Source organism: Corapipo altera, unplaced genomic scaffold (assembly GCF_003945725.1).
Source record: "Corapipo altera isolate COAL_440 unplaced genomic scaffold, ASM394572v1 24b, whole genome shotgun sequence".
Lineage (NCBI taxonomy): Eukaryota > Metazoa > Chordata > Aves > Passeriformes > Pipridae > Corapipo > Corapipo altera.
The window spans coordinates 14,274,390-14,288,176 of record NW_020884888.1 but is presented as its reverse complement, the minus strand read 5'-3'; the positions used below and the strand labels follow the sequence as shown (position 1 = coordinate 14,288,176).

General features: G+C 38.8%; 1 protein-coding gene across 14 annotated transcripts in view; it reads left to right on the top strand.

Annotated features, from left to right (window-relative positions):
- The window catches only part of CTNND2 (catenin delta 2), a 631,505-nt gene that overhangs the window by 231,145 nt on the left and 386,573 nt on the right, over positions 1-13,787 (top strand). The gene's annotated exons all lie outside the window — the stretch shown is intronic.

Sequence of the window (13,787 nt, the reverse complement as noted above, 5' to 3'; positions counted from 1 at the left end):
TTCATTATTTTTACTCTCTCTTCTCTCTTTTTTCTTTCCCCTGATTGAATTGAAGTAACGATTCCTATAGCTCTCTTATTTTGTAATTAGATCATAGAAATAATTTTGATATTGCTCCTGTAAGGAACATCCCTGTAGAGATATGTCAGTCCATTTTAGTCTATTGACAGTTTCCTGAGCAGCATTTTGGTGGCACCTGACTAGTCTTGGAACTGAAATCTATTCTCTAATAGTGGAAGCAGCACAATTGTCTCAGTGAGGCATGGTGATTCTGGAGTGCAGTAAACATTGCTTGTATGTTTGATCTCACAGAGCCATAACCACAAATCCAGTCCAGTATATATAATTCTTCTGTTCCATTAATTGTTTTTCTTACAATGAGTAGTACAAATCTAGAGTCTTTTTGCTTGTTTGAGAACTCAATAGCAAAACTATTTTGTGTTTTATTGAAAGAATTACCTGGTTTCCCAATCTGGATATTTTATGGATGAAAATCTGGTTTTACATAGGAAAACCTGATGCACTATGTTTTCTAGTATCTTTTTTGTGGTAATAAATGTATGTTTAGCTAGTAAAAATGACCATTATTCGTCAGACAAATTGTCTGCACTGGTGACCATAAGTATATAATGACTAAAGAGTAAGAACACAGCCAGAATATATGGTAGTCTTCTAATACTCAAAAGCCACCTGTTTCCAGATTTCCATGACCCAGCGAAGTTACGAGGAATTTAGTAACCATCTTTATGCCTATCACATAAAGAACCATCTTCTTTCACCTGTTTTCAAGTCTGTAGAGTGCTTCTGAGTCAAAATCAGAGCCACTGAGAGAGATCTCATGGTGACTGCTATCAGACCAGGATCAGGAGGAAGAGGTGGATGAAGCCTACACCTCCAAGAGACCTCAGGCTCTGATTCTCAAATGGAGAGATACTTACTGATACTTACTAGGAAGGCAACACAGTGGTGAATAAGCAATTTGGGACATTTCCAGGGTGCGCTGGGGAAAGCTTCCTCATGTGGTCTTGGATGGGCCAACTAGCAACAGTGTTCTTCTGGACTGAGTGCTTATTAATAAACAGTGTTTGAAGACGTGAATATCAACAGCACCTGCAGAGACTGTAGGAGCATTGAGGCCAAGGGTTTGAGGGGGACAAGTGATCATATAAAGACCTGGACTTCAGAACAGTAGATTTCAACTCATTCAGGGAATTGCTACGAAGGATCCAGTGGGAACCTGTCTTACAGGGCAAAGAAACTGAGGAATTTTGGTGGATTTCCCAGTACAGCTGCTTCTTGAAGCACAAGGGCAGTCTATCCCCTTAAGCAGGAAAAGGAGCAGACATAAAAAGAAATCAGTTGGAAAAGCACCAAGCTACTAAGAGAGCTCAAATGAGAAAAGGAGCAGTAGAGCAGTGCAAAAGGGGACAAAGTCACAAAGAGGAATATAGAAGTACTGCTTCAGTGTGCAGGGATGCAATTAGAAAGGCAAAAGCTCAGCTGGAACTTAAAGCAGCAAGAGATAACAAGAAAAACATAAAAGTTTCTGCAAGCGTGTTAACAGTAAGTGGAAGTACAAGAAAGATGTAGATCCTGATGCCAGCAAGTTCATCAAGAATGGCACAGGAAAGGCTGAGATGCTCAACCCATGTTCACAAGTAATGTCAGGCCTCAAAACTCTGTGTCAAGAAGCAACAGCAAAGCAAATGGCAAACCACTGATGGTACAGAAGGGTCAAGTGAGGGACCATCTGTACCAACTGGACAGGTACAGCTCCAATGTGACCTACTAGGATGCAACTGAGGATGCTGAGTTGTCTGACATCATCACAAAACTCCTCCTTCACATCTTTGAAGGAAGTAAGGGGAAATCCCATATATCTGCAAAACGCCAAATATTTCAGCCATCTACAGAAGGGCAGAAAGGCAGAACAAGGAAGCTACAGACCTGTCAGCCTTAAGTTTCTGGGAGAAAATATATAACTCATGAAAGAGTTTCCAGGCTGTTTAAGGGTATATGAAATTGGTATTGGTTTTGCTCTGTGAGGGTCACCTGCTTATGTACAGGGAATTTAATCTCCCACTTTGTGTCCTGCTTTTTCAGGCATCCTTCTAAAGTTCTCTCTTATTGCACTTCGGTCTTATTGTCATATTGTCAAATTTGCACTGCAAAATTGTATAATGTTTTATTGTTACCAAAATTGATTACCCTGTTCGGTCCTTGTTTCAAGTAATTTTTGTACATATTAAACCGAGTGGAACACAGAATTAGAACTTCACTGGTGGACACCTTGAAGTGGGAGAATTTACCATTTATTTCTAAATTTGACCTCCTATTTAGGAAAGTACTTATCTATACAGAAACCTTCTGGATAACTAGTTCATATTATGTCAGAGTCCACTAATTCTGTTCCGTCTTTTAGGCTCCAGTAATTTGCCTGATAAGACTGGCTTGCTGCTTTGTAGTCTTCTAGATCTCCCTGGAACTGGCATTTTATTCAATGTCTTACAGTTTTCAGGTACTACATCAGTTTTAAGCTGTGCATTTCTTAGTTCATTAGAACTATTGAACAAATACCATCTGATCTTCAATTTGCTACTGTTTGTTTTGTCAGTTTGTTTCATGACCTATTCACTCCAATTTCAGGCAGATCCTCTGCTAAGACTCCCTCAGTGAGTTCTTGGCATGGGAATTTCCCATGAAATAGTAAAAATTTTCATGAAGGATTAATCTGGTTTCTTTTCAACGAATCCCTTTCTATCTTGATCACTCAGTGGCTTTACAAACTCTTCAAACAGATTCTTGCTCCTGATGCATTTGGAGAAATATTTCTTGTTTGCTTTGATACTTTTGGCTATTTGTCCCTTAGAATCATATTATACTGTCTTGTCTTATTATGTTTAACCTGTCAGAATTTATGTTCCTTTATTTTCTTCATTTGAAGAAAATTCCAACTTTCAGAAAAAGTATTTTTTATTACTGTTTTCTTTGTTAAGTCTTAACCTTTTCTTAGCACACTGTCTTGACTAACTGTGCTTTCATCATCTGCTTCCAACAATTAGTTTCCCTACTGTCTATGAGGATCTACTCTTAGCTTTAAAGAAACTTTTTGATTTTTTTCTCCTATATATTTTGTCTTTCTAAGTGTCTCATAACTGGTAGATGTTCTGCCTTCTGTGGGGATGTTGGATTTAAGGACAGAATGATCTCTCTGAGTGGCTTCTCAGCTGTAAGATGTTAAACTGTCTTGACCAAGTCAAGAACTTCATCTTTTCTCATGAGCATCCTAAGCAGCTGTGTATCTAGTATCCAAACTTCAGCTTACATACTATGTCTTTCTGTCACTTTTTTTTTTTTGAGTGTATGGGCTATTAGGGTGATTGAAGATTCCCAGAACTATCACATTTTGTACCCATCTTTCAAAGTATATCTCTGGTAACCCCATACTGCATCATCCATATGTCAACCCATAAAAGGCATTTTTATTAATTTTTATGATTGTTTATTTAACTTGGTTCTAAGCTCTTTCCCAACTGTCTTTGCCCATACTGCAAATGTTATCCTGAACTACATGTTCCTTACCTATTTGTTTTCAAATAGGTAATTTTTAGACTGTAATTTCATTATGAAAAGCTTTTTACTGTGTTCAAAAGATGAGCTATTCATACCAGAAATTAGGAGAATAAGATCATAATGATACTTCTTAAAACTAACATTTTCATTACTAATTGCTTTTCTCTTTCAAAAGGAACAATATGAATCTGCTGAGAATTTCCTGAAATATTTTTGTAGGGTAGCCAGAAAAGGAATGAATTGCCTAATTATTTTACTAGTTCTCTTCTTTGTAATAAAAGATGTAATAAAAGAGGAAATATTCAGAAGCTATTAAAGTTAACTGCTACTGCCACAGAATCATCTGTGAGAAAATGTGCAAATCTCAATGGTCTGCAGTACTTGAGTTCAAATTTTTTTAGCCTATGCTGTTTGTAAGTCTGGATTTTCTTCTTTAGTATTTAACAGTAGTGGAAATAAGTGGATTATTTGACTAATCAATGTACTGTCTGCTAGAATACTAGAATTTTTGTTTAGGAATATCCCTATATTCAAGTTAAATTTCCTTACAGTTTTGTTGTAATCCTCAATTTATTTGAAAGTCCATCCACATTCATTTAGTGTAGCAAACTGTGTCTCTCAAGTGTGCAGAAAATCACCCTTCTATGTTTGTTAGTTGTAAGAAAAAAAAAAGCAAAACCCTATAGGTATTGATTTGCATGTGCTAGGTTGTCCTTAAAAAAAAAAAGCCCATCTTACTTTGTTAGATAACTTCTGGATCCCTTACTAACTTGCTAATGACTAAGTTTTTAATAGCTACTCATGGCAATATTCAGATCTAGTACCCTAATTAATTCAGAAATTTAAGCAAAATTTCAAATTATGGAGTCTGTTCTTGGATATGCTGCACTGACAGTCTATGTATAGGTTGAGAAATCGGTCTCTCTTATAAAGCAAGGAAGATCAAAAGAGAAAATAGTTCAACAGAATAACTTCTCCAATGCAAGCAGGAGAAGAGGAAGGGACTAGATATGTCTCTTCTTTTAGACTATTCTGGACAAGTGTAAAGCTAATGATTTATAATACTGACTCACCATCTGTATGCAATGCCTAGGATGACATGTATCTTCACAACTCTGGAAGGGGCAAGTAGTTCAGAGGTGTATAAATAGGGAACTGGAGAACTCTGTGAATCAAATACTGGAGAAGACTTCGGATCTCTAAACATGTAGATAGACTGCACAAGAAGTGGTGTGTGTTCCTGGTATCCACATATGGTGGTGTGTGTACTGACACCTCTGTAGCTATTGCTGGCATCTTGGCATATTACCGGACAGAGCACAGATCCAGTCAAATAAGAAAGGGAGACCAGAAGCTGAGGATGTTGTCAGAACCAAAAATGGCTTTCTTAGCACTTCAATGTGTAGAACATTTTTAGAAATTTCTCATTTTGGGACCCTGTTGTTTAAATTTCTTAGGTTTTTACATGTCTTTAAACCATACAAATATAGTATAATTAAGCATCTTCTATCTGCATCAGGACTGTGTTTCTCTTTTCAGAGCAAAATTACTCTACGGATATGTATTGGAAAATCAAGGTAAAAAGCATCAGTCCATGGTTGTGTCTGATATATTAGATATGCTGAACATGCTAAGCCAGGCTCCAAAAACTGCTACTGTGAATGGAATTACCCTTTTCCACTTCGACATAGTAAATCTTTGTGCTTGGACAACTGAGAAGTAAATGAGAATCATGAGCTTGAGCCAGTGTAACACTGAAGAGTGTTACTGTCTGTTACTTCAGTTCTATTTCTTTTGCTCTCCTTGGAGAAGATCCACCATCTCTGAGGTCTTGTTTTGTTCCCACATTGAGCTTTATAAATAATAACAATAAACCCTAAAGAAAGTCAAAGCTAGTAAGTTAGAAAGTCAGTTTATCTTATATCCTCCTTAAATTGCTGCTGCAGAGTGTAGAGAAGCAAAAGTATGACATTAGAAAGCTCATAGTAGTTCTAAATCCTGTCCTAATGCTCCGAGGTTTTACTTACAGTTTATTGCTTTGTGGACTGAAGTAGTTTGCATGGGAGGAATTGGAATAACACAACAATCACGGTGGATGATAAACCATCAGGAGTTTCGGCAAGGGGTGCAAAAAGTATGAGAAGGAGGAGAAAGGAGTTAGCTAAAAGATTAAAACTGAATACAAAACAGAGAAAAGAAAAAAAAAAAGATAAAAAAAAGGACCAAGCAATTTGTAAGAGAAAAATGGAGATAATTTTAATAACTTCAGTGATTATGATGGAGAAGAAATAATGCTATTTCCCCAGGAACAGAAGTCCAGGCAGTTGGGCACTGAGCCTTCAGAGAGCAAAGCTTGCCTGTAACTCACAGAGGAACAGGGCAGTGTGCCTGGAGAGCTAAAACATGCAATGGAATGCAATTTGTATCAGGGTCCTAAAAATAGAAAATAAAATAGGGTTTGATTTCTATAAAAGTTGTTAAAGGCACGAGAGGGACTTCCTTGAAGTAATCTTACACGAAAAAGAAAGAATGTTTATTTTTAAACGCTGCAGCCAACCATTCTTTATGCCATAAATATTCTGTATGCATAATAGATACCATACTAACCTCTTGTAGAGAAGCAGGGGATTGCTAAACCAGTCAGATCAGGTGAAGGAATAAACTAGAGAAATACAGGTTCAGGCTGATAAAGTAGTAGCATTTACATCAAGTCAAATATGCCTTTATGTAGGCATCATCATCAGATAGTTTGTGTAGCCACAGATTTCTAATCAATAGCATTCGTGTAAGGACTTGAAAAAATATCCAGAACTCATCAGTTCCAGGATCATGGTAAAACTAGGTTAAAAGAGACCTCTGAAGTTCTACTCCAAGCAGTTGACTTTAAAAATCTCCAAGAATGCAGATTCTACCTGGGCAATCTGTTCCAGTGTTTCGCCATTCTTGCTGTGTGGTTTGTGTTTGTTTTTTTTTTTTTATTATTACTGTATTTGCTGTTTGTGGGTTTGTTTTTGGTTGTGGGTGTGGGTTTTTTTCTTATATCCAATTAGAATTTACTTCATTGCCACTTGTCACCGTTGCATTTGTCTGTTTGCCCCATACCACTGACAAGAGCCTGGTAACGTGTTCACTATAGTCCCCAATTAAGAAGTAAAAGTCTGCAACAACCACAGGTTGTGTGTCACTACAGGCTTGGGGCAGAGTGGCTGGAAAGCTGCCCATTGGAAAAGGTCCTGGGGGTGTTGGTTGACAGCGACTGGACATGGGCCAGCAGTGTGCCCAGGTGGCCAAGAAGGCCAATGGCATCCTGACCTGTATCAGGAACAGTGTGGCCAGCAGGACCTGGAGAGTGATTGTCCTCCTGTACTCAGCAATGGTGAGGCCTCACCTTGAATCCTGTGTTCAGTTCTGGGGCCATCACTACACGAAAGGCATTGAGGTGCTGGAGTGAGTCTGGAGAAGGGCAATGGAGCTGGTGAAGGGTCTAGAGAGTAAGTGATATGAGGAGTGGCTGAGGGAGCTGGGGTTCTTTAGCCTGGAGAAAAAGAGGCTCAGGGAGAACTCATTGCTTTTTACAACTACCTGAAAGGAAGTTGTAGCCAGGTGGAGGTTGACCTCTTCAGCAACTACTGAGAGGATAAGAGCACATAGTCTCAAAACTGCACCATGGGAGGTTCAGATTGGGCATCAGGAAGAATTTTCTCACTGAACTGTGTGGTTAAGCATTAAAATAGAGTCACCTTTTCTGGAAGTGTTCAAGAAACGACTGGACATGTCACTTAGTGCTATGATCTAGTTGACATTGTGGTGTTCAGTAAAAGGTTGGACTTTAAATCTTGGAGTCCTTTTCCAACCTTAATGATTCTATGAAATAGATTCTCCCTAGACTGTCTCTTCTCCATGCTAAACAAATCAAATTCCTTCAGCTTCTTCTTGTACAATGTGTGCTTGAATCTTCTAATTGTCTTTGTGGCCCTCTGGTGGTCTTGCTCCAAAATCTTGTTGTGTCTTGCCCTGGTGGTCCAAAACTGTGCTCAAGGTGCAGCTTCAGGACTACAAAATAAAAGTGAATAATTACTTCAATCGCTTCCTTGTTCTGCTAGTAGCTTTCTTGTTAGTGCAGTGAAATAAGCAGTTGGCCATTGTCACCACAGGAATGCACTGCTGAGTGCATTCAAACCCGAGTGTCCACCAAACCCGAGATCCTGTGGAGATGCTGTTCTGTTACATGGGATTCCAGCCTCTGTGCTGGACTGTTCGTTTTCCTTTCATGAATTTCATGACACTAATGTTGGCCTATTCTTCCAACTTGTCAAAGTTCCTCTGAATGGTATTCCTGCCCTCCAGTGTATGAATTGCTTCCTTCAGGTTGATGTTACCTGGAAACTTGTACAGTCAATGCTCCGTTAAGATTCTGCAACAACATACATACCCACAACTGAGTTTCTGATTTGCCACCTCTCTGCTTATCTGATTACCTTTTTTGGGAGCTTTTTCCATGATCTCTTTGTTATTCAGTGAAATGGAAGAAAGACAAAATCCAGTGAAAAAGGATAAGAACAGAGCAGGTGAAAACACAGTCCAACAATGGAAAAAGTGGAAGGTAGTGAGTGGTACATTATAAAGCCGAGTTTTGAAGCTTCTGAACAACATTTATTGTCAGATGGATAGGGGCATTGCTAGTGATGTTTTTGTACTGTTTGAAAGTATCAAGACATTCTGTTTTCCTTCTAGATGGGCTGTCAGGTCTGGTTTGTGTCTGATGCTATCTATCCCTAGTTTTCTGTCAAGTTAAACTTTCCTTGATTTTCCTGTTTTCCTCAGGAAGTACATGCTCCAGTTGTAGCTACTCACATGTGTTTGGTACGGTAGATTAAGAATAGTTTGTTATCAATACCACTCTAAGTAGTGGCATTCTCTTGGAGTTTATAGGTGTGCAGTATATGGAATTAGGCATGATGCCAAAGCAATATACACATACTACTTGTGACATTAATTGAGGTACTTTTTTCTTGTTTAACAGGTTACAACAAGATAGAGCCAATATTGTACATTTCTACAGCCTATGTACTTTTTGAGGTTCTGTGGGTTTTAAGATACTCCTTGGAAAGACTTCAATCCAGGAGATGATTTATGTGTTTGTGTAACTGTAATCAGGCTTTCTTTATTTATCACACCAGGGATTCCCAACCCTACCTCAGTGCTGTTATTTGTCTGTGTTTGAAGATTTAAATGATCACCATTGCTCCAATTTGTTTTTGTGTAGCATATTTGCAATCAAAAGCTAAATGCTTTTCCTCTTTTTATATTATAACCTAAAGATTTTTGGGAATCCAGTAGCTTTGCAAAGCTCTTCAGTTTAAATTTAGATTTTTTTTTTTTTTAATTGGCTGTTTTTTGCTGCCTCTACTGATTTTGCTGTGTCTTTTGCTCAGCATCAATACACGTATCTGTGTGAAAGGATTGAAGGATTACTCTAAGATTATAGAGGACAGAGTAAAGTGAGAAAAGCTCCAAATATCAGCCAAATTTCTTTTGACCTATTTTAGCCTTCCAAAAAAAATTCAAACGGGTTAATGCAGATGACCAAGCAGATATAAAACATAAAAAATAATAAAATACCCTCTGGTATTTTGGTATTTGGTATGCCCTGAGCTCAGGAGTTCCTAATTTGTCTGCAGGCTTTGCAGATTTCTACTGTGCTTGTTCAGTGTCTAGACCACTGTGAAATGTTATGACCTGACTCAAGTTTTATATTGCTTGAAGCTTTGATGGCTGCAGAGGATAGATAAAACACAAAACTCATGCTGAAAAAGCAAGTACATCCAATTGCCATCTATGGAATAATGAATATTTTTTCAAAAAAACCTCACCACGGTAGTGGAGAAATACCTAAATTTTTTCAGGCCCAAGCAGATAAATACTCTTTGTTAAAACAATTTGATAAAGTTGTCATGAAGTTCCTCCCTTTACAGGCTGCTCTCGAGTGATTTCTCTGGATTACTCTCATCAGTATCTCTGATCTCTCTGTTGGCTTCCCGCTCCCACACCCCTCATAGTGCCAAGTGCTAAGGGCTGCCAGGCTGGTCATTGCAGTTTGCAGTGCCTTTGCGTGGGCACTTGCTTTGGCATTATTGCCCTTTGTAGCATAGTCCACGAGGCTGCACTTGACGTGTCATTGTGTAAATTAATTTTGATGTTGCAATGTAGTTTCTGCTGTTCTTCATTCCGCAATTGTCTTGACAACAGATTTGCATAATCAGTGAGTAGGAATTTGTTTTTAATTTTGATGTTCTATTTAGCTTGATTCAGATAAATAATAGAAGGTTATGAAGATAACACAACATGGCATGAACTGGTGAAAATTAACGTAAACACAACAAATATGACAAATAAGACAAATGATGGAGTCGGGTTCAGTGATTTTTATAAAATGTAAGCAAACACTATTTCTGGTTTCTGTCTTCTTGTGCTGTGACAGCTGCTTGAAATTTAAACATATGGATTTATTCAAATATTAGTCACTCTCACTGCTTCCTAAACAAAGAGAAGGAAGCTTATTAATTTCTTTTCCGCCGTAGATTCTTGATACAGAGGGATAGCAGACTCACAACTCTTACTTTAATTCTTTTCTTCTTTCATTCCAAAAGCAACCCTGTGAACCTGCACCTTTGGCATCATATGAGGGAATACCTAACACAATTCCTTGTTAAATTTAATGTAGAGGATAATTTTTGAAGCAACAATTGTTTGTCTCTTCAAATATCCCACCTTCCCACCTTTTGTCTCCTTCCTTGCATTCCTGATAGAAGATGATTAAGGAAGAAACAGTAGCAGTTAAATCAAGCTAGTAATGAAATTACTGTTCATGTGTTCCAGCCATTTTTATGCACTAGAAACTCAAGATTATTTCTTTCCTAAGTGATCCAGCACATCCCTTCTTTCTTCTTGAGGAAGTAACATAGACATAACTGCCCTTTTCCAGTCATCTCTGCAGGGCAGGACAAATAATGTGGGAGTGAAACCAGAAAACATTAATTTCTACATCTTAAGAAAAGCAGAGTTTCCTCAATAAGGGACCAGAATGATAGAGAGAGACTGCTTAAACCAGTTGCTTTAGGGCATTTGCTAGAGTAGCAGTTAGTATAGTAGGACTGAAAGAGATTAGTGGAGGATGACTCATGAAATATGCTACAGAATGAAAGAAAGAGAGAAGGCAGAAGGGAACAGAAAGGAATAAGTAAGAAAGGTAAATAAATGACAGAGTGAAGAGTAGAAGAGTATGTTTTGGAAACTAAACTCATGAACAAAAAAAAATTTCTGTAGACAGAGTAATCGTGACAAAAGGGTGTTAGTTGAGGAAATGCAGAAGCATCTGGAAAAGTTATCGACCAGAGCAGTTAACTGAAGGAATACAAACTATAGAAAAAATCTGAGAAGATATACAGTCAAGATAGTTGAAGGGGAAAAAAAGCAAAATAATATTTACTTTTGAAGTATTTCAGTAAAATAGGCTTGGGGCCTTTTCTGTATTTAGTCGGCATGGGATAGCATGGACAAAAGGGAGCCGGAGAGATGTTGTTTGCACCTCTATTAGAGTAAAAGAACACAACAAGCTACACTTCTTTGTCTAGGAAAAGGCAAGCAACAACATAGACAGTCCTTGGTTCTTACGTTTTCTTAGCAACATTATGGGGACAGCTACATCTTCTTACTAGGTGGGTAAAAGAAATGCCCATGCTGGGTCATGGCAAAGAATGTCTGACCTGCCTCACCTGGGATGGTGGGAAGGGAACTGGCTGGATCAAAAGCTATGCTAAGCACCAAAATGTGCATTGTCATGATAGAATCAAGTAACTTTAAAAATACAGTGGAGCAGAATAGCTGTTGAAACTTCTGCTTTTATTTTGAAAGTAAATATAATGCTCAGTTTGATTTTCTTTGGTATTTTATACTATCAAAATTTCTTAGGACCTACATGCTTTGATAGAACCATGCTGGCATAGCAAATACTGTACCACTTTGATTTTTCATTCTTCAACAATTTAGTAATATTTCTGTTACAATCCGTTTTGCATTAAGGGTATTATTTTATGCAAACAAGACCAGGATTTGAATAATAAATCTTGGAAAGCTGATCAACGGTCTCTTCAGCTTTTCAGACAATTGATTCTTTTAGATGAGAGAAATGCTCTCTGTGAAGTAAGTGTATATGAAAAAGGTGATTATTGCTAGGTGATTTTTTAATAGTCCTATCTGCAAACAACAGTGAAGAAGAAATTTCTACAAACTACAAAATGTGTAGAGAATATTATTAACTATTGATTACTAATTCACTGTTGAAATTCAGTGAGCAGTGATGCTTTGGTCTCTACATCAGACTTTTAATGGTATTTCTGTACTCTGTATAGTTTAGTTTGAATAATAAATTCGTGATGAAGCAGGCTTTGTCAAATAGTGGCCATTTAAGTATGTACTGGAACCCGCATTGGCTTTCAGGTAGAATTCCTTCCTCTTGATTTCAGAGCCAACAAGAGTACCACAGACATGGTGTTTGTTCTCAGACAACTGCAAGAGAAGTGTAGGGAACAGAATAAAGGTCTCTATGTAACCTTTGCTGACCTCACCAAGGCTTTCGATACTGTGAGCAGAAAAGGTCTATGGCAGATTTTGGAACATTTAGGATGTCCCCCCAAGTTCCTTAAAATTATCATCTCACTTCATGGGGATCAGCGCGGCCAAGTCAGTTATGGCAATGCACTTTCTGAGCCCTTTCTAATTACCGATAGTGTGAAACAAGGCTTCGTTCTTGCACCAGCTCTATTCACAATCTTTTTCAGCATGATGCTCCAGAGGGCCACGGCAGACCTCGATGATCAGGATGGTATCTACATTCGATACCGTACTGATGGAAGCCTTTTCAACCTAAGGCGGCTGAAGGCCCATAGTAAGACCTTAAACCGTCTTGTCCGGGAGCTGCTCTGTGCTGATGACGCCGCCCTTGTTGCCCACATAGAAGCAGCTCCGCAGCATTTAACATCCTGCTTTGCAGATGCTGCTGAGCTCTTTGGGCTGGAAGTCAGCTTAAAGAAGACAGAAGTTCTCTGTCAACCTGCACCTCAGGAAGTCTTCCATCATCCCCATTTCACCATTGGCCAATCAGAGCTCAAATCAGTCCAACAGTTTAATTACCTAGGTAGCCTCATCTCCTCGGATGGTAAGATTGATGGAGAGATAGACAACAGGTTAGCAAAGGCATATAGTGCTTTTGGAAAACTCCACAAAAGAATATGGCGAAATAAACACTTGAAGCACCAAGATCAGTGTTTACAGAGCCATTGTGCTGACTACTCTTTTATACGGTCCTGAATCATGGGTCATCTACTGCCACCACCTGCGTCTCCTAGAACGCTTCCATCAACGCTGCCTCCGTACAATCCTAAACATCCACTGGTCAGATTATGTGACTAATATATCTGTTCTAGAATAAGCAGCAGTCACAAGTATTGAGGCCATGTTGCTGAGAACACAGCTGCGATGGGCAGGGCACATCTCCAGGATGAAGGACCACTGCCTCCCGAAGATCTTGCTTTATGGTGAACTTGCTACCGGCTGCCACATGAGAGGGGCCCCGAAGAAAAGATACAAGGACTCCCTGAAACAACATCTCAGCCTTGGGCATATTGATCAACATAACTGGTTGACTCTGGCCTCCAATCGGAAGGCCTGGAGACACCATCTATAACGCTGCCGTTTCCTTTGAGAACACACGCAGCATCACTCTTGAGGAGAAAAGACAACGCAGAAAGAATCGTGCCTTGCAGAATTTACCACCTAAGGAGTCTTTCTGCTGTGCCTTTTGCAGTCGGATATGTCTATCTCATATTGACCTTATTAGCCACCAGCGTGCTTGTAACAAATGTGGATAGAGCCCTTCCCAAATCTTCGTTTGCGAAGCCTAGCCATGATGATGAAGTATGTACTGGCTATTTTGTGATGTTCATAACCTACGTGGACTTCCCTCTTACTCACAGTACAAGATAGAAGTTATTCCATGTCAACAGCAAGAGAAACAAAGAGGACTGATAGAGCTGAATTAGACCACCAGCCAGTCCCTTCTTCTGTTTCAGTTATGTTTTGCCTCACTTCAGAGATTTGAAAAGTTTAATGCCTTCGTTTACCCTTGGCTTCTCGGTCAGAGGTTTTAGGTAGCA